The sequence below is a fragment of the Balaenoptera musculus genome, chromosome 1 (assembly GCF_009873245.2).
Source record: "Balaenoptera musculus isolate JJ_BM4_2016_0621 chromosome 1, mBalMus1.pri.v3, whole genome shotgun sequence".
NCBI classification, from domain to species: domain Eukaryota; kingdom Metazoa; phylum Chordata; class Mammalia; order Artiodactyla; family Balaenopteridae; genus Balaenoptera; species Balaenoptera musculus.
In genome coordinates this window covers 73,510,827-73,527,750 of record NC_045785.1, presented here as the reverse complement: position 1 = coordinate 73,527,750, position 16,924 = coordinate 73,510,827, and the positions used below count along the sequence as shown (strand labels likewise).

Here is a 16,924-nt window from a genome sequence, read left to right as displayed (position 1 = left end):
GCAGGGGCACGAAGGCAGGGCTCCGGGCCAGCGCCCTCTCACATCTCCTTAGGAGGGGACACCGCCCAGGCGCCCGCGTTGCTAGGTCTTCTGTTTGCCGGCTTCTAAAAGAACCCAGAGCGGGACCAAAGCAAACCGGGAGGGGGGCCGGAAAAGCTAAAGCCCCTTCTCCAGTCGTCAGTCGGGAAAAGAGGACGCTCCTCGGTTGGCCCCTCCCGCCCGTAGCCATCCCGGCGCGGGGCAGGGTGCTGAGGAGCCCCCTCGTCCTTGGTTCCTCCCAACCGTCGCCGGCCCCGGCGCCCTCGCTCCCGCTCCGCCGCGAACGTCGCGCACCCCCGGTCGCCGCCCGCGAATGGTCTGGCCCGTCGGTAGCCACCACCCCTTTGGCTGCGCCCCCTGCTCCAGCTGCTCCGGGTCGAGCGCCGGCGCCCAGAGCTGTGGCTGCCGCGGGCGGTGGGTGGGTGGGCGGGCGGAGGGGAGCAGCCGACATTCAGCGCAGGCTGCCGGGCCCGGGGCGGCCGCGGTGGGAAGCCGAGGCGCGCGGGAGCCGCGGAGGGACCGCCCGCAGCCCGGAGGCGAGGACCCGGGCTGGGTTTTCCTTACCCCGGTGAGTACCTGCTGCCCCGATCCTCCCTGACCCCCTTTCCCTGTCCCCACGCCCCCGAGGTGTCGGCCCCCGCCCGGACGGTCACTGCTCCGGGGACACTGGCCCCCGCGGGAGCAGCGGCACGGGGAGCTGCTGCTGTTGGTGCTAATGATTCAGCACCATTCGCGCCCTGAGAGATTTGGGCAGAATGGGGGAGGGTGGGGGGGGTGCCGAGGTCAGTTGCCTTCCTCTCCTCAGCTTCTGGGTTCCAGATGAACGACCCCGGCGGGCGAGGTCGGGTGGGGGGAGCTAGGAGGCTCCCTGCTGGCTTGTTCTGTGATTCTGTCCTTTTCCCACATCACGGTACAGACCTCCGTGAGTGTGCGGTGCAGTATTCAGTGTGTCTTTTTCGCACAGGCGAGTGAAGTCTAGGGCCCTTTTCTATACCTGTCATTTTCCCTACTTCTTCCTCGGTTGGATGCCCAATTCGTGCCATCATTCGCTCAACTTCACATCGCGTTGCATCCCCCGCTAACGTGTGAGAAAGATGCTGTATCCAAGTTGTCTTGTATTCAGAGTGGGTTTGATTGCTCTTGACATAGTAGGAACAGATTTAAGGGAGGTAGGAAATAATACTTTCAGAGCCTAGGCACTTTATATATACATACACACACATGTATATATATATATATATATATATATATATATATATATATATATATATATATATAAATAATTTCATTAAATCATGACAACAACTCAGAACCAAATGTGCAAAGTGAAGAGCGGGGAAGTTATATTACGTGCTCAAGGTCACAGCATAGGTATTTGGATATAAGATTCCCTGATCCCAAAGCCCACGAACCTTCCACTGTATTAAGAAGTTGTGTATCCAAGTGTGTCCAAGTTATATGTACATATATATGATTTATTACATATTAAACATAGTATTAATTTTCATAGAATTAACCTCAAACAACAGCAACAACCTGTAAACTTCCTGTGTATGGAATTATCATTCTTTTAGTATAAAAGTAGGAGCATTCTTTGAATTATTTGAAAAAACATACTATTTTCTTAGAAAGCATATGCCAAAAAGTAGTATCTGGACCACACTGCATAGGAGAGCTAGGTCATAACAGGAGCTGTTCAACACATTTTTGGCAGTGATAGATGGTGAATGCTTTGTGCTTTGGCATAGCAGGTGATAGCTCCATTTTACAGACGAAGGAACTGAAATACAGAGAAGGTTCAAGATTACACAGCTAGCTAGTGGTGGAATCTGGACAAGCATTGACTCTTACACAAAACATGTGTTGTAGCAAAGTGTAGCTCTGTACAGTGGGAAACTGTATTGATTTGTTTTTACCCTGCCCTTCAGAGTCAACAGCTATATTGACCTTGTATGCTCTTTCTATAACAACAATGGATGCTAGGTTTTTCTTTGTTCCTTGCTTGGCCATTTGATTTGCTTTCATTTATGATTTATATATTTTCTCTTAAGATATGCAACTCTTGTTGATGTTTCAGGAAGCAGGTTGCTATAGTACGAATGCTCATTATCTCCAAGTACTGGGCTAGTATATGAGGGCAGATAGGAACATAGTCATCTTAGTCCATCATTCCTAAAGTATTTAACCATTTGCATTGGAGAATTCTTTTTTGAGTTGATGAGGATATTGATAGACTAAAGGGATAAAATGGAGACACAAATTTACATTTGTTGTTCAGACAAGGCTGTTAAGAGAAGTAGAGTCTTGAGATGAGTCTTAAGTTTGGTTTCTAGGAGGTCATTTCTTTTTGTTCTTTATATGGCTATAGACCATGCCCTGACCTCAGTGAGGGCTCTTGTGGTCCAATCTGTTTAATCCCAAAGGAGACAGCAGAATTGGTATGAATGAATAAGCAAAAATACAATCCCACTGCTATTTAAAAAAAAAGGAAAGTGCATGTTCTAGCGTTGGAGGGTCAGTAGGAACATTTTAAAACAGATGCAACACACTTTATTTAGATAACATCACTGAGTATGAATATAATACCAACTTGGCTTTAGAACTGTATTCTCTCTCTCTCTTCCCTTCTGTGTGTGTGTGTGTGTGTGTGTGTGTGTGTGTGTTTGTCGAATGACTACTATCTGCAGACCATCTAAATTCTAAAAGTCTAGCTGGGGAAACTAAAAGTCTAGCTGGGAAAATATTTACCTACATACGAGCAATTAACCAAATAGATAGAATTGGCTTAATACCGGAAAAATGTAGTACAGACTTAAGTGCCATATGAACACCTTAAGAAGACGGAGAAATAGTAATGGCTAGGGTCATAAGAGGATCAGGAAAGTCTTCATGGATGGAAGTGTATTAAATCACTCTGTGAGAGATGGGAAGGCTTTTAGTAGGAAAGAGAAAGTCAGATGAAGAAGTTCAGCAGAGAAGTGGTCATGTACTGTTTGGATGCATGGTGACAAATTATGAAGAACCTTGCATATCAGGCAGTGAAATCTGCTCCTTGTTGGGTAATCATAGGGAACTAGTGTAGGTCGCTGAGCAAGCCAAGTTTCTCTTTGGCTTGTCTTGCTCACATTCTCCATATTCCTTGTTCCAAGTGCCGTTTGAGAAAATGTTATGTGTCCTGGGTACTGATATTAAAAGCACTAAACCCAGAAAGTTTTCTATGCAAGTAAGATTTTTCCTCTTCCAAGGAGGTTTGCCTTTTTAAAAGCTTTTCCCCTTTCATTATAGTATTACAAACAATTTGGAAACTAAGAATATATAAAAAAAATCACTGTAATCTTACTAACTAAAGACAACCACTATTAACATACTGATGTGTTTCCTTCCACTCTTTTTTCTGTGCATAGTTTTAATCATGCTGTGTATATTACTTTTTATACATTTTTACTTTAAATTTTATAACAGTAATTTTCACTTAATTACAATTTGGCAGTGAACATTTAAAATGCCTACATAATTTTCCATGAGGTAGATGTGCCATAAATTTCTAATCACTCCTCATTGTCACTGTATTTTTAAAAAAATTTTTATTGCAGTATAATTGATTTGCAATGTTGTGTTAGTTTCAGGTATACAGCAAAATGAATCTGTTATACAAATACATAGTCACTGTATTTTTGATGATAATAAATAACACTGTGATGAACATCTTTGTTCATAAGCTCTTTTCTAAATTTTAGAAATTAGTTCCTTAGGATAGAGTCTCAGAAATAAAAGTTCTGGGTTAAAAGGTTCTGAGTTCTTGTTTGACTTTTTTTAAAAAAATTGAGCTATAATTGGTATATGACATTTTATTAGTTTTGGGTATATAATGTAATGATTTAATATTTGTATATATTGCAAAATGATCACCACAGTAAGTCTAGTTAACATCCATTACCACACATAGTTACAGATTTTTTTTTGTGATGCTTACTTTGACTAAATTTTATGCAAGTTTTAAAACTCTACTGGATTCTGTATGTTCTCTTTGGAGCATTAGCATATTAAGTATAGGATATTTGCATATTAATTAATAACACTCCTGGCTGTGGCTCCTCACATTATACTATTTCAGGCAAACTTGTCTTTTGATTAGAAAGGTTAGTTAAATCATGGGTACTGGGAGAAAGGCAGGCAGTTGGGGCCACTGAAGAGAGAAGATGTAAATAATGGAGGACAGGTTTGGTGAGAGTGAGCAAGAGTTTGTAGCCAGAGAAGGGGCTTGTGTGATAGACTACTTTCTGGTCCTGGTGTTGTATTTGTGGATGTCAACTCTCTCCTTTACCGTGCCCTTCCCTCAGGAATCCACCCCTATCCTCCACACAATATCTGTCTCTTTCAAACTTCTTCCACCCTCCTGTATGAGGTTCCCAGGTCTCAGCTTCAGTATCCCGGCAGTGCAAGGCTTATGAACTCGCTCTCGCGTTCTAATTTGGAGAATCCACATAGGTGAGCGCAGGAATTCCAGACCTCCTTCAGATGTCAGCAGAAGCCCAGGTTACAAGGTGCAAGAGTGTCTGGTGGACATTGAAGACTCTCGCCCTCTCCCCCGTGCACATAGCCAGAGATGGCCTTTGAGAACAGCAGCCGCTGGGGAGGCGCCTAAGGTTTCCAATATCCCCTGCCGGCATTCGGGTGCTGCCCTCCCCTCGTTCCCAGTATTCCTCGACCAGAGGAAATTCCCCTCATTGAGGAGAGACAGTGTGCCTCAGTGCCCCACCAGTTGTAGGGTTACATGACACTACCTCCTTGGACAGGTGCATTGGCCAGGCCTCTGCCTTGCTCCCCCAGGCTCTCACCTGGGTTTCCTCTGGATCCCGCCCCCATTCTCCTTGGAATTTGAGGCCAGGGAGCCACTGAGGCAGGGAGGCCATGAAGTGTCTCTGAGAACCAGTGGAAGGGGAGTTAGGGATACGAAAGTGCCTCGAGGACACAAGTAGGTAGCAGAGAGGCAGGTACTTGGAATATATCATCAGTTTGGGAAGATGTGAAAGGAAACAATGAAAACTGAAGCATCACTTTACAAACCAAAAATAGGGCCCGTCTTTTTAGGACCTGACAGATGATTTCTGGTGGAAGTTGGGCACTGAGGTAGGCTGAGTAATATTTTGGGCAGAATTTGTCGTGTGCTTAGTTGGGACCTACTATTTAAAACAGTTTGCTTAAGCTATTAGAATGTGGTAAATCTATTTCCATTCCTCCCAGGCATTATTTCTGAGTTCAACTGGGCTTAGTCAACAGTTTTCCCTAGGTTTAAGTTAAAGCTAAAAACTTAAATTTATTTATTATTATTATTTATTCTCCACTACCCTTATTTCGTTAGTTCCCATTTGACATTTACCTAACACATTCCCACCCATGGTACACACGATAGTTGACAAAGCCAAGGTGTTGGGATTGTTGAGGCTCTGGGAGTTGAGTGATAAATCCAATTTTCTCTTTTTTCTTTCACTTCTTACTTGTAAGCAACTAGTTGGCCGGTGTTTCTTTGACTTCTTTGAAGGTTTAGAGGTAGGTGGTCAAGTGGTCACTGCGTCTCCCCTGGGGCTGATTACTCCTTCCTTTTGAAATTGATGATATTTTTGGTCCACTGGGCATGCTGAACTGTCCACATTGTTTGGTTTTTCTAAATTGTGTCATGGCACCTGAGCTTCCAAACTTCTGTGTTATTTTTGTTCTGTGTAGCTATGTGAAATGGAACATTATGTTTGATAGAAGATTATTTTGAACATTTCTATCTCTTTTACCCACTACTTTGCAAAGTCTGAACTGGTGACACATCTAATTCAGCAAGGCGGCAGTAGCTTGTTTTTATAAAAATTCTCCTCCCTCCTCTGAGCTTATTTGCAGTGAAGTTGACTTTTTACAGTAAATTGAGCATTTGTAGATTTGGAAGATGGATCAGGAGTAATCCAGGCAGCAGCTTCAAGATTATTTCTATGCTCTTTGCTGGATTAGAATTTTAGGGCTGCTTAGGTATACTTCTCATTTAAGGTAGTACTGTCTTTCTTTTGTAAGAGAAGAGAGCCCACTTAAAATTTGTGTAAAATCTAATTGATGTGATTCTAGTACTATGTTTGACTGGCTTTGTGATATGAATGGTTGTATGTGTGGTGTATTGGTAGGAAAAGTCAGGAACTGTGGATTTAATTTGCATCATTGCATTTGATGGGAAGATTTTTCATGTGTAATTTTGTCATTGCAATTATTTAAAATATATTTTTTCCAAGTATTTAATAAATAGAATCTGTAATCATGTGTGACATTCATAGTGATTGCTGAAAAATCAGGACAATAATTTTAGCACACGTCTCAGTTTATATTTAGAATCGGTCTGTCTGCAGTTACCCAAACAAATATGTGCTAGCTACTCTATGGAGAGGAAAGATAGAAATTGAACATTTTCTACAATCAGCTTAGTTCACATGAAACCAGATGCAGACGTTTTCATTTAGCTGTAGGTTTGATCACATCCAAGACGATAATATTGTATTTAATTACTTAGCATCTCTCAATCTAGAATCCTAAAGATTGGTAGACATTACTTCCTCCGTTTTAATGATGTGAGAAATCGAGCTAGGCAGGGGGAAAAAAAAACAGGCAAAATGCATGCCGAATCATCGTAGGATTAGAAATTGGTCTACAGCTGCCCCTTTAATACTAATTTTGACAATAGGTGCTACTATTTACGGTTATATGTAAAAAAGGGGATGACCTTCATTCATTTATTAGATAGTTTTAATGGTTTTACTACTTTTACAGTATTTGAGAAAAAAAAATAACTCATCAAATCCATTGAATACTTTTTCCTAATCTCTGATGTCTACTTTTAGTCCGTGTCAGTTTCACCCTTAGTCAACACACACATACTTCAATCCATTATTTTTGGAAAATGTAAACAAGTTATTTCTGGAATTTGCTGCAAAAATTAAAGGAAAACAGACATTTTAATATTCAGGAAAGTTTTAAAGGGAGGGATCAGTGCTTCTTAAAATCAAGTGGACTATACATATGTGGAAAACTTTTTCACTTGTCAGAAGTCAGTGCCGAATGGGCATTTCTGGCAGAAAGAAAAGTTTGCTGCTACATATGTTAGGAGGTTGTCATTTTGGAATAGGAGGCATTTCCTCTTTTAAAAATGTATCTTGGGTATGTGTGGAGAGCTATTTTCATCCTTGACTAAGGAATTAAAAGTTAAATGTATTTTTCATTAGTTATAGTATGGCCTATTTACTTCCATAATGTGCTTGAAAGCGTATCTGTGAATTTTGTTTTTGAATTCATAAGGAACCAGAATAATAAATATAGGATGAAGTGAAGGTCCTAAAGTATAGCTTCTACTGAGAACAAAATTAAACAAATACACTCAGCAGTACCTGTGAATAGATATTTAGATCTCCAAGTAAAATTACCTAATGGTAATCCAAGCGTTTTTCTCCCCTTGGTATAACTATACATATTATGGTAATATGCAAGTGATATTCATGTTTTCTGGAAGAAAAAAGTCCAGAGTAGTATAAAAATACTGTGATTTATGTAATTATTTGGGTGATTTCTGATATTTTGTAGGCATTCCACAAATGCAACAATTTTTTCTTTCAGTTAATGTTTTGTATTTTTTATTGTGATAAAAACACATAACATAAAATTTACCGTGTTAACCATTTTTAAGTGTATAGTTCAGTAGTGTTAAATATAGTCACATTGTTGCTAAATATATTCACATTGTTGTGAAATAGATCTCTAGATCTTTCTCATTTTGCAAATCTGAAATTTTATACCCATTAAACAACAACTCCCCTTTCCCTTTCCCCCAGGTCTCTGGTAACCACCATTCTACTTTCTGTTTCTATTAGTTTTAGTAGTTTAGATACCTTAATATAAATGGAATCATACAGTATTTGTCTTTTTGTGACTGGTTTATTTCACTTAATAAAATGCCCTAAGGTTTTATCCATGTTGTAGCATATGACAGGATTTCCTTCCTTTTTAAAGCCAAGTAATATTCCATTGTATATACACCACATTTTGTTTATCCATTCATCTGTTGATGTATATTTGGGTTGCTTCCACATCTTTGCTATTGAGAATAGTGCCGTTATGAACATAGGTGTGCAAATATCTCTCCAAGACCCTGCTTTCAGTTCTTTTTGATATATAGCTAGAAATGGGATTGTTGTTATATCATCTTTGAAGAAATGTCTATGCAATCCTTTTCCCATTTTTAAATCTGGTTATTTGATTTTTTGTTGGTGAGTTGTTGGAGTTCTTTATATCAGATAAATGATTTTCTCCCACTCCATAGGTTGCCTTTTCACTCTATTGATTGTGTTCTTTGATGTACACAAAAATTTTGTTTAATGTAGTCCCATTTGTCTAGTTTTGCTTTTATTGCCTATGTAGCACTATTTTTAGCAGTTTAAAAATGTATTGATAGAATTGTTTCAAGTTGTTGTTTATTATTTTCCTCTTTATTCTTTGAAGTCCATGAGATTATTTTTGAGACTTTGCAATTATGATGCCTGATGTAATTATTTAACAAATTATACTTAATTTTGATTAACTTTTTCTTTTTGGAAGATCCATTTTTTAATCTGTTTAATGTAGAATTTTGTTGCTATAATTTAACTAATATGTTAATAGGAATTATGTTAAACCTGTACATTAATTTAGGGATAATTAACATTTTTTAAAAATTAATTAATTAATTAATTTTTGGCTGCATTGGATCTTTTTTTTTTTTTTTTAAACATCTTTTTTGAAGTATAATTGCCTTACAATAGTGTGTTAGCTTCTGCTTTATAACAAAGTGAATCAGTTATACATATACAATATGTTCCCATTTCTCTTCCCTTTGCATTGCATTGGATCTTTGTTGCTGTGTGTTGGCTTCCTCTAGTTGCGGCAAATGGGGGCTACTCTTCATTGCGGTGCTAGGGCTTCTCATTGCGGTGGCTTCTCTTGTTGTGGAGCGTGGGCTCTAGGCACACAGGCTTCAGTAGTTGTGGCACGTGGGCATGGTAGTTGTGGCCCATGGGCTTAGTTGCTCCATGGCATGTGGGGTCTTCCCAGACCAGGGCTTGAACCCGTGTCCCCTGCATTGGCAGGCAGATTCTTAACCACTTCACTGCCAGGGAAGTCTAGAATTAACATCTTTACTACACTGATTCTTCCAATCTGTGAACATGCTATGTGTCTCCAGGTATTTACGTCTTCCTTGATTTCTTTTATCAAAATACCATAATTTTAATTACACATATCTTGCACATGTTTTGTTAGATTTATACTTAAGTATTTCATATTCTTTGGAGCAACCGTAAATGATACTGCATTAAAAATTTTTGTTTCCATTTCTTTGCTGTCAATATATAGAAATGCAATTGGTTTTTGTGTTGGTCTTGTATCCTGAAACCTTACTGGACTCTACATTTTGGATCTAGGACTGTAGATCCTTTGATTTTTTTTAATGTAGGCAATCATGTCATTTGCAAACTGAAACAATTTCTTTTCAATCTGTATGCCTTTAATTTATTTTTCTTGCCTTGTTGCAATGGCTAGAACTTCTAGTATTGTGCTAAATAAGAATGGTGAGAGTGGACATCCTTGCCTTCTTCCCAATATTAGAGAAAAATTATTCTGTCTTTTACAATTAAGTATGATGTTAGCTGTATGTTTTTTTGTAGATGTTCTTTATTAGGTTGAGGCATTTCCCCCCTCTGTTCCTAGTGTACTGAGACTTTTTATCCTGAATGGATATCAAATTACATCAAATGCTTTTTATGCAACAATTGATATGGACATGTGATTTTTCCCTTAGCCTATTGATATGGTGGACTGTATTGATTAATTTTTTAAATATTGAATCAGCCTTGCATACATGGAATAAATCCCATTTGGTCATGTATACATGACACACACATACATACACACATACAAACACACATACATATACATGCTTATTGTAGTATTCAATTTGCCAACAATGTTAAATATTTTTTGCTATTAATTTCAGGAGAGATATTGGTTGTAGTTTCCTTTTTGTTGTGCTTCCTTTATTTGGTTTGGTTGTTAGAATATTACTGGCCTCATGTGGTACTAAGAAACTACCGCTTGTTGAGTTTGGTGTTGTATCAAATTCAAATATCTATAATAACCTGAGAAGGGTATTAATATACTCCTTTTTCCAACCACATATCTCTGTGAGGCCAATTTTTTCCATATATTTCAACCAGAAGAACTTATCAAAATGAATGCAGAAACAGGTATGAGAATCTATTTTCTTGAAGAAAGATATTAGAGGAATTTGAAAAAGTACAAAACATTGTTGCTCACTCCTTTTTAAAAAAACTGTGGTTATTTTTTAATACAGTATGTTTTTGTTAACATGTAATGGTTTTATTATTGTTATTTTAAAATGAATGAATCAGTATTTTAAACATTTATCAGTTTTACTTTCTAATAAGGTGAATATTGATAGATATGACCCACAAAAACAAAGCTCAACAAAACTGAAAGAGCATAAAGAGTTCCAGCACCAAAAGTTTGAGAAGCACTACTAAGACGACCAAGGCAAGGAGAAAAGTGAAGCCAGAGGCATGGGCATATTCATCTCACACTTGGCATTGGTTTAAATAAGTTGTTACACGTGCACATTTTCCTCTTTCTCTGCTAGTATTTTTATTTCACAAAAAGATGCTTTTTTCCTCCACATCAATTCATTGATATGTATGCTAATCTCTTAGGAAAAAATACGATAAATAGACCAATAGAAGTCCATAATGTAATCTTCACAAAATGAAATCCCTCAAAATTATCTCCACCCTAACTTTAACAAATGTCTTATACAGACTTATAACTATATTTTAAGTTACAAATTATAATAGAAATATTAATTCAGTTATAACTTATGCAAGGATGAAGTAATTTAGAATGTTTTACCAAGAATTGACTAAAAGATAGTACAAGAAAAATTTACATTACTGTCTTTTGATTTTGATTATTGTAAATGGCTTTTCTTTTGTATTTTTCCCCAGTACTTCATTGAAGTATAATTTGTATATAGCAAAATGTACACCTTGTAGAGTTTTTATAAGATTTTGGTAATACCGTTTGAAATTACCTAGTTTGTAATAGAATGAACATGCAAGATGAGATGATAAAAAAATCTTAGAATATCAGTGAGGGAAAAAATAAGATGAAGTGAGCTAGGGGAGACATTAGCTCACAATATCCATGTTATGAAATCCTGCATGTCTGTTAGAGCTGGACACACTTTTTTTTTTTTTAACATCTTTATTGGAGTATAATTGCTTTACAGTGTTGTGTTAGTTTCTGCTGTATAACAACATGAATCAGCTGTATGCATACGTATATCCCCATATCCCCTCCCTCTTGCATCTCCCTCCCACCCTCCTTATCCCACCCCTCTAGGTGGTCGCAAAGCACTGAGAGCTGGGCACACATTTAATTCAAGCTTTCTAACTTCCAGGCAAAGAGGGACATACAAAAAGTTTAATGATTAATTGAAAAGCTAATCAAAGAGAAAAACAAACCAATTGCCTAAGAGGAACAAAGTTGTTCCTATGTAGAATCCAAAGTGAAATTTATGCTACAGTTTCTTTTAAAGTGGATTCAGTATAGTGTAATGCAAAATGTCTTCAACATCCTTACAGTGGAATTCAGTAGGATTCCTTGGGCTATTTTTTATAATGTCCTTCAATGGGCCCATGATGTGAATCTGTGTCTTTGGGGGAAGTAACCTCCAAAGATCTGATTATTTTCTTCTCTAACATGAGAATAATATCTGCCTTGAGAGCATTGTGATATAGGTGAAGATTATAGTCTGTGCTCAATAAATGATAACTATTCTTCTATTATAGGGTGGCTGTGACCAGCAGTGTAGTGTGGTCCAGGTATGTAGCTCTCTGATGATCTGGCTTAATCTAGGAATGGATGTTACAGTGTCTCAAAGAAAGTTCTGCATATCTTTTAGGAATTCCTTCATACACATTATTATTCTTAGCTGAGATGTTAAGGAGCAATCCGTTTGAGGTTTTGCTCCCTGAGAATTACCTGCTATTATTTCTTTTCAGTCAAGTAAAGAATTCCATGATTTGAGAGTCAGCTGGACCGAGTAATAGGACTTTACCAAATGTATATACCTAAATAGAAGGCCACAGCTCCTCTGCAGCAAATGGGCTAAAGTAATGATCTTAGACAGGTTTAAATCTCCTCCAAAATCAATTTTGCATTTGTTCCAACACACAGAAGAGTAGGTGTTGGAAGTCCTAAATTTATGACATGGAATGTGGCTCCAAATGCCCATTTCAGCTAGAACAGTTTCAGGTACAGATAAAATAGTTGGAATTACCACTTCCGCCTCTCTTGCAGAGAAGTGTAATTTTTTTCTTCAGACCAAAATATTTTTTCTGGAGTGTTTTTTAAACGATCAGTTAAGTTTCTATGGAGAGAAAGTGAAAACAAAATTGTTGGGGTTTAGAAAATTCTCACCTAGCAAAAGTTGAATTAGGCCTCAGACTTTTTTGAATAGAGGAGTAAAATTAGTTTGTAGTAATTGCATGAGCATTTTAGGTTGGTTTGCTTCCTTAAGCAGTAGTCTTTTAAAGTCAACTATCAGATCAACGTAATGGGTATTTGATTTTTAAAAATCTTTTGAGCATTTGAGTCTAATTTTCTTTCATTAGTAATCCCTTGAGAATTTGCCTTAAGTAAGTCCTACAATCTGTACACATTTTCCACATCATTTAAAGCCTTCTGGGGCTGCCCACGGTGGACTAACTCAGATTCACTGTGATGTCTGCAGGCGGCTGAAGCTAGAGCACGGGCTCCTCTCTGCTTCCCAGGGCCCACAAGAGAAAGGAGGGCCCAGATCCTTCTTGTCCATACTAAATCAGTGGGAAGGTCATGATCTTAGGTTTGGAGTCAGTTAGGTACTTTTAACATGTGCTAATGAATGAATTAGACTCAATTTTATATCCTAGCCTCAGTGATTGTTTTGAAATTCTAAGCAACTAATTTGATTATAACATAGCCAAATTTCCATCATATTAGAAATTTCCATTTTCCTCACTGCCAGATTAGAGTTTTGGGGTTTAAATAAATGCTTATTTATTTGTAACATATAAAAATAACATAATCTATTATTAATTATAAATGATTATTAATATATAGTATTATATGTTATAATAATATAATAAACTATAATTCTCATTCAGTTTTCCTTTTCCAAATACCAAAACACCTCTTGCTTTATTGGAAAGTCTTCTGTATAGTTTGATTTAATTTTGACTTAAACTGATCCTTAAAAAATGAGTTATACCATGAGTTACAAAAATCAGTTATAAAAATATAAAAATATTTAATTATTAGATTTATGCTACCTATTTATTAGTCTTGCTTTCATGGTTGAGACTTGCAGTTTCTCATAGGAAAACTAGATGAATGTTTAATTTTTGGCAAAGAGCATTTCTTCTCTATATTATGGAAAATCTGCAGGATGTCATTCTAGAGGGTAAATACGAGAGCTACCCTTTCCCCTCCCCTCCCCTCCCCTCCCCTCCGCTTCCCTCCCCTCTCCTCTCCTTTCCTCTCCTCTCCTTTCCTTTCCTTTCTTTCTATGACTATAATTTATCTGTCTCATTTGAGTTTTGGATGTGGTTCTGGTTTAGGGTCCCTTAGTCCATCTCCTCTAATTAGTGGATTCTGGTCTGTGAGGAGCCAGATAAATGGACTGGGAAGCTGAGAAAGAAAAGCTTCTCTGGTGCATATAGTTCCCAGGGCACATTTGTAACTCAATCTCTATGACTGGTATCTGCATCATTTTTATCCTGATGGTCTTCTTAAGCAGTTGTCTCAGATTGTATAATATAATAGATGAAGGGTTATTATTTTAGCTCTAAAATGTTTAGGTATATATTTGGTAGGTGAGATAGCTGTTATATAAATTCTAATGGACTAAAATGGGGAAAATAGGAAATTCATTTTTTTTGTTATAGGTTACCTCCAGGTTATAAAGTACAAGCTAAATACTTAGCAGAGTATCGGTGAAATAGTCATATAACTCTTGTTAACGAAATTACGTGAAAAAGGAAAACGTTACTGTATTCTAAAAACATACTTAAATTGTCCAATCTTGGGATCACAGTATAGCTCTGCAAATTATTACTTTTACCTCCCCACTGCCCTTTTCTGGCCCAGAGGAACCACATTTAAATTGAAATTCAAATGTAGCGAGCTCAGAGTTTTGTCTACTTCCAGTCCTTCTGTCTGTGCTCCAAGAGGAAATACTTGGCTTATGACCATTACTTTACCCTCTTTGGACATCATCAGAACTGTGGGCGCTGCAGCCTGCTTCTTCCTGAGATGAATCAGCGATGCTGTCTGCCAGTCAGCTCCAGCCATGGCTGTCTGTTCATTCTAATAGTTGGGCCCATAATGTTAGGTGAAGCTACATAAAGTAGAAGGTCATAAAGCCATTTGATTTGGGCCAAAAATTTGAAAGCAAAGAATGGTATGTGATTTTCTTCTTCACGTTTTAAGATTGCAAAAGTTTGTAAGTAGAAATTTTGAAGGTTAACTTTGCAGAAAGACTGGCAGAAATTTTCACATGGATTCCTAAAGTAGATTTTTAGGGAGTATGCTTTCTGGCATTCTTCCAGTTTTAATTCTCATTTATATCCTATTATAATTTTAAATTACTTTCTTCTAATACTAAATAAATTTGAGTTCTGTTTTATTTAAATTTCTATAGCTTCTATTAACTGGTGCTTACTAGATATGGTGAATGATATCTGTTAAATGTCTTAATTATTCAGATCACTGTGATAATATTGGACTTTTGACTGATCAGGGATATAAGATATTAAAACCGCATATTTGTATATTTGTATATATATTTATATATATATAATGTATATTTTTAAAAGACTTTTTTTGAATAATCAAATAGTGCCAGTATTTCAGTGAAGTTAAGAAATGTGAAAGACATAATAAAATACCTTTATTTAGATGAACATAGATGATAAAAAGAGTTTGGTGGAGTTAAGAATTTAAGATTAAGAGAGAATAAATCATTATTTGTTTCGTTTTGATTTGCCTTTTATTAAAAATTTTTTTTTCCCCATTACCATTTGTAAAATGGAAACAAAACATAACCTGTTTAGTGTATTTTGTTTGGTAAGTGTTCAGTAAATCTGTTTAATTAAAACCAAGTATGAAAACAGAAATTGGAAAAGTCTATTTAATATTAAAATAGATAAGAGAGTAGGCTGGTATAAACAATGTAGGCTAATGCAATAGAAATACTGTCAAAGTTTGTCTTCCTGCTTCTTTGATGTAATCCTTGGCAGAGAAAGGGTGTCATGTAGACTAGGTGTCGATAAGCCAGATATTAAAGTCACAATATTTGTGATTATTTAGAAAGATGGAAGATGTGATTCATTCTTAATTTATATTTTGTATCACCAAAGTTTCATGAGTAAAATAATGCAGAGTTGCTGCAACCTAATTAAAAAAAACCCAAACAAACACATTAAGCTCTACTATGTATCAGGCTCTGTGTTTTGTTCATATTGCTCAGAATGAGAGCCACTGCCTTTTCCAGTAAAGAACTTTAAATCAAATACTTTAAAAATATGATACAATGTGGTAGATTTTGTAACAGTGTTCATGTGAAGGACAGACCATTCTGCCTAAGAGATAGAAGGAAAAGAAGGGGCATCTAAGCTGTGCTTGAATGTTGGGTGGTGAAGGAGAACATTCCAGGATTAGAGAAAAACACAGGTTAAGTGTATGCAAATTAGAAAATGAATACCATTTTCAGGATCGTCTTTTTATCTCATGCTTTTATCTCTAGCTAGAATATTTTTCAGACATATTTGGCTGCAACTCATGGTAAGAAGAAATAACAATTTATTTCTTGCCATAGTATACATACACCCAAACACACCCATGCGTTCCCCCCGCCCCCTACCAGAAAGAAAAATGTCAAGACTCAGTACTTACTTTTCCTCCTACGTGCAATGCAGTCTGTCTCTCTTATATTTTCATCTGTTCTATTCTTTCATTTAAAAATGCTGATTGAATCTCAAAAAATTGATTGCATGACCCTCTATAGGTCATGGTCTGTATTTAAAAAACAAATAAGCAAAAACCTGTACTAGAGTTCAGAATTCATAGGGAGGACCCTTTCATACCCAATATGCAGGTTTACAAAGGAACTATTTGGCTTTTTCTCATCAGGGTTTCAAGATTGTGAGAAACATGATGGCTTTAGCATATTTGCAGTTCAGAAGGCAACATGGTATAGTTCGAAGGTTTTGAGAGTTGAGGAGACCTGTCCAAGTCTTTGACAAGTTAGTGAATCTCTCTGAATCTCAGTTTTCCCATCTATAAAATGGAATTAATAAAACAATCTATGAGGATCAAATGAAATAACACATCTATTTAAATAGTGGTTCTCAAACTTTTCTGTATGTTTAAATCAAATGGGGAGCTTTAACAAATTTCAATGCCCAGCCTGTAACTCAGACCAATTAAATTGGAATTTTTGGGGCTGGGACCCAGGCAAGCATCAGTATTTTTTTTTTTCTTTTTTGAAACTTTATATTTTTTGAATAGCAACTCTTCATATTCCCCTCCCTTCAGCTCCTGCCAACTGCCATTCTTCTTTCTGTTTCTCCTTGTTTGACTATTTTAGACACCTCATAAAAATGTTATTATGCAATATCTGTCATTCTGTGACTGGTTTATTCCACTTAACATAATATCCTCAAGGTTCACCCATACTGTCATATATGGCAGGATTTCTTTCTTTTTTAAAGCATAA

General features: G+C 37.0%; 1 protein-coding gene across 6 annotated transcripts in view; it reads left to right on the top strand.

Annotated features, from left to right (window-relative positions):
* Positions 1 to 483: 483 nt before the first annotated feature.
* TTLL7 (tubulin tyrosine ligase like 7) overlaps positions 484 to 16,924 on the top strand; it is a 156,173-nt gene continuing 139,732 nt past the window's right edge. For all 6 annotated transcript variants that reach the window (XR_005022097.1, XM_036870837.1, XM_036870836.1 and 3 more), the window contains exon 1: positions 484 to 607. The gene's annotated coding sequence lies outside the window, so the exon portion shown is untranslated. The remainder of the gene's footprint in view (positions 608 to 16,924) is intronic.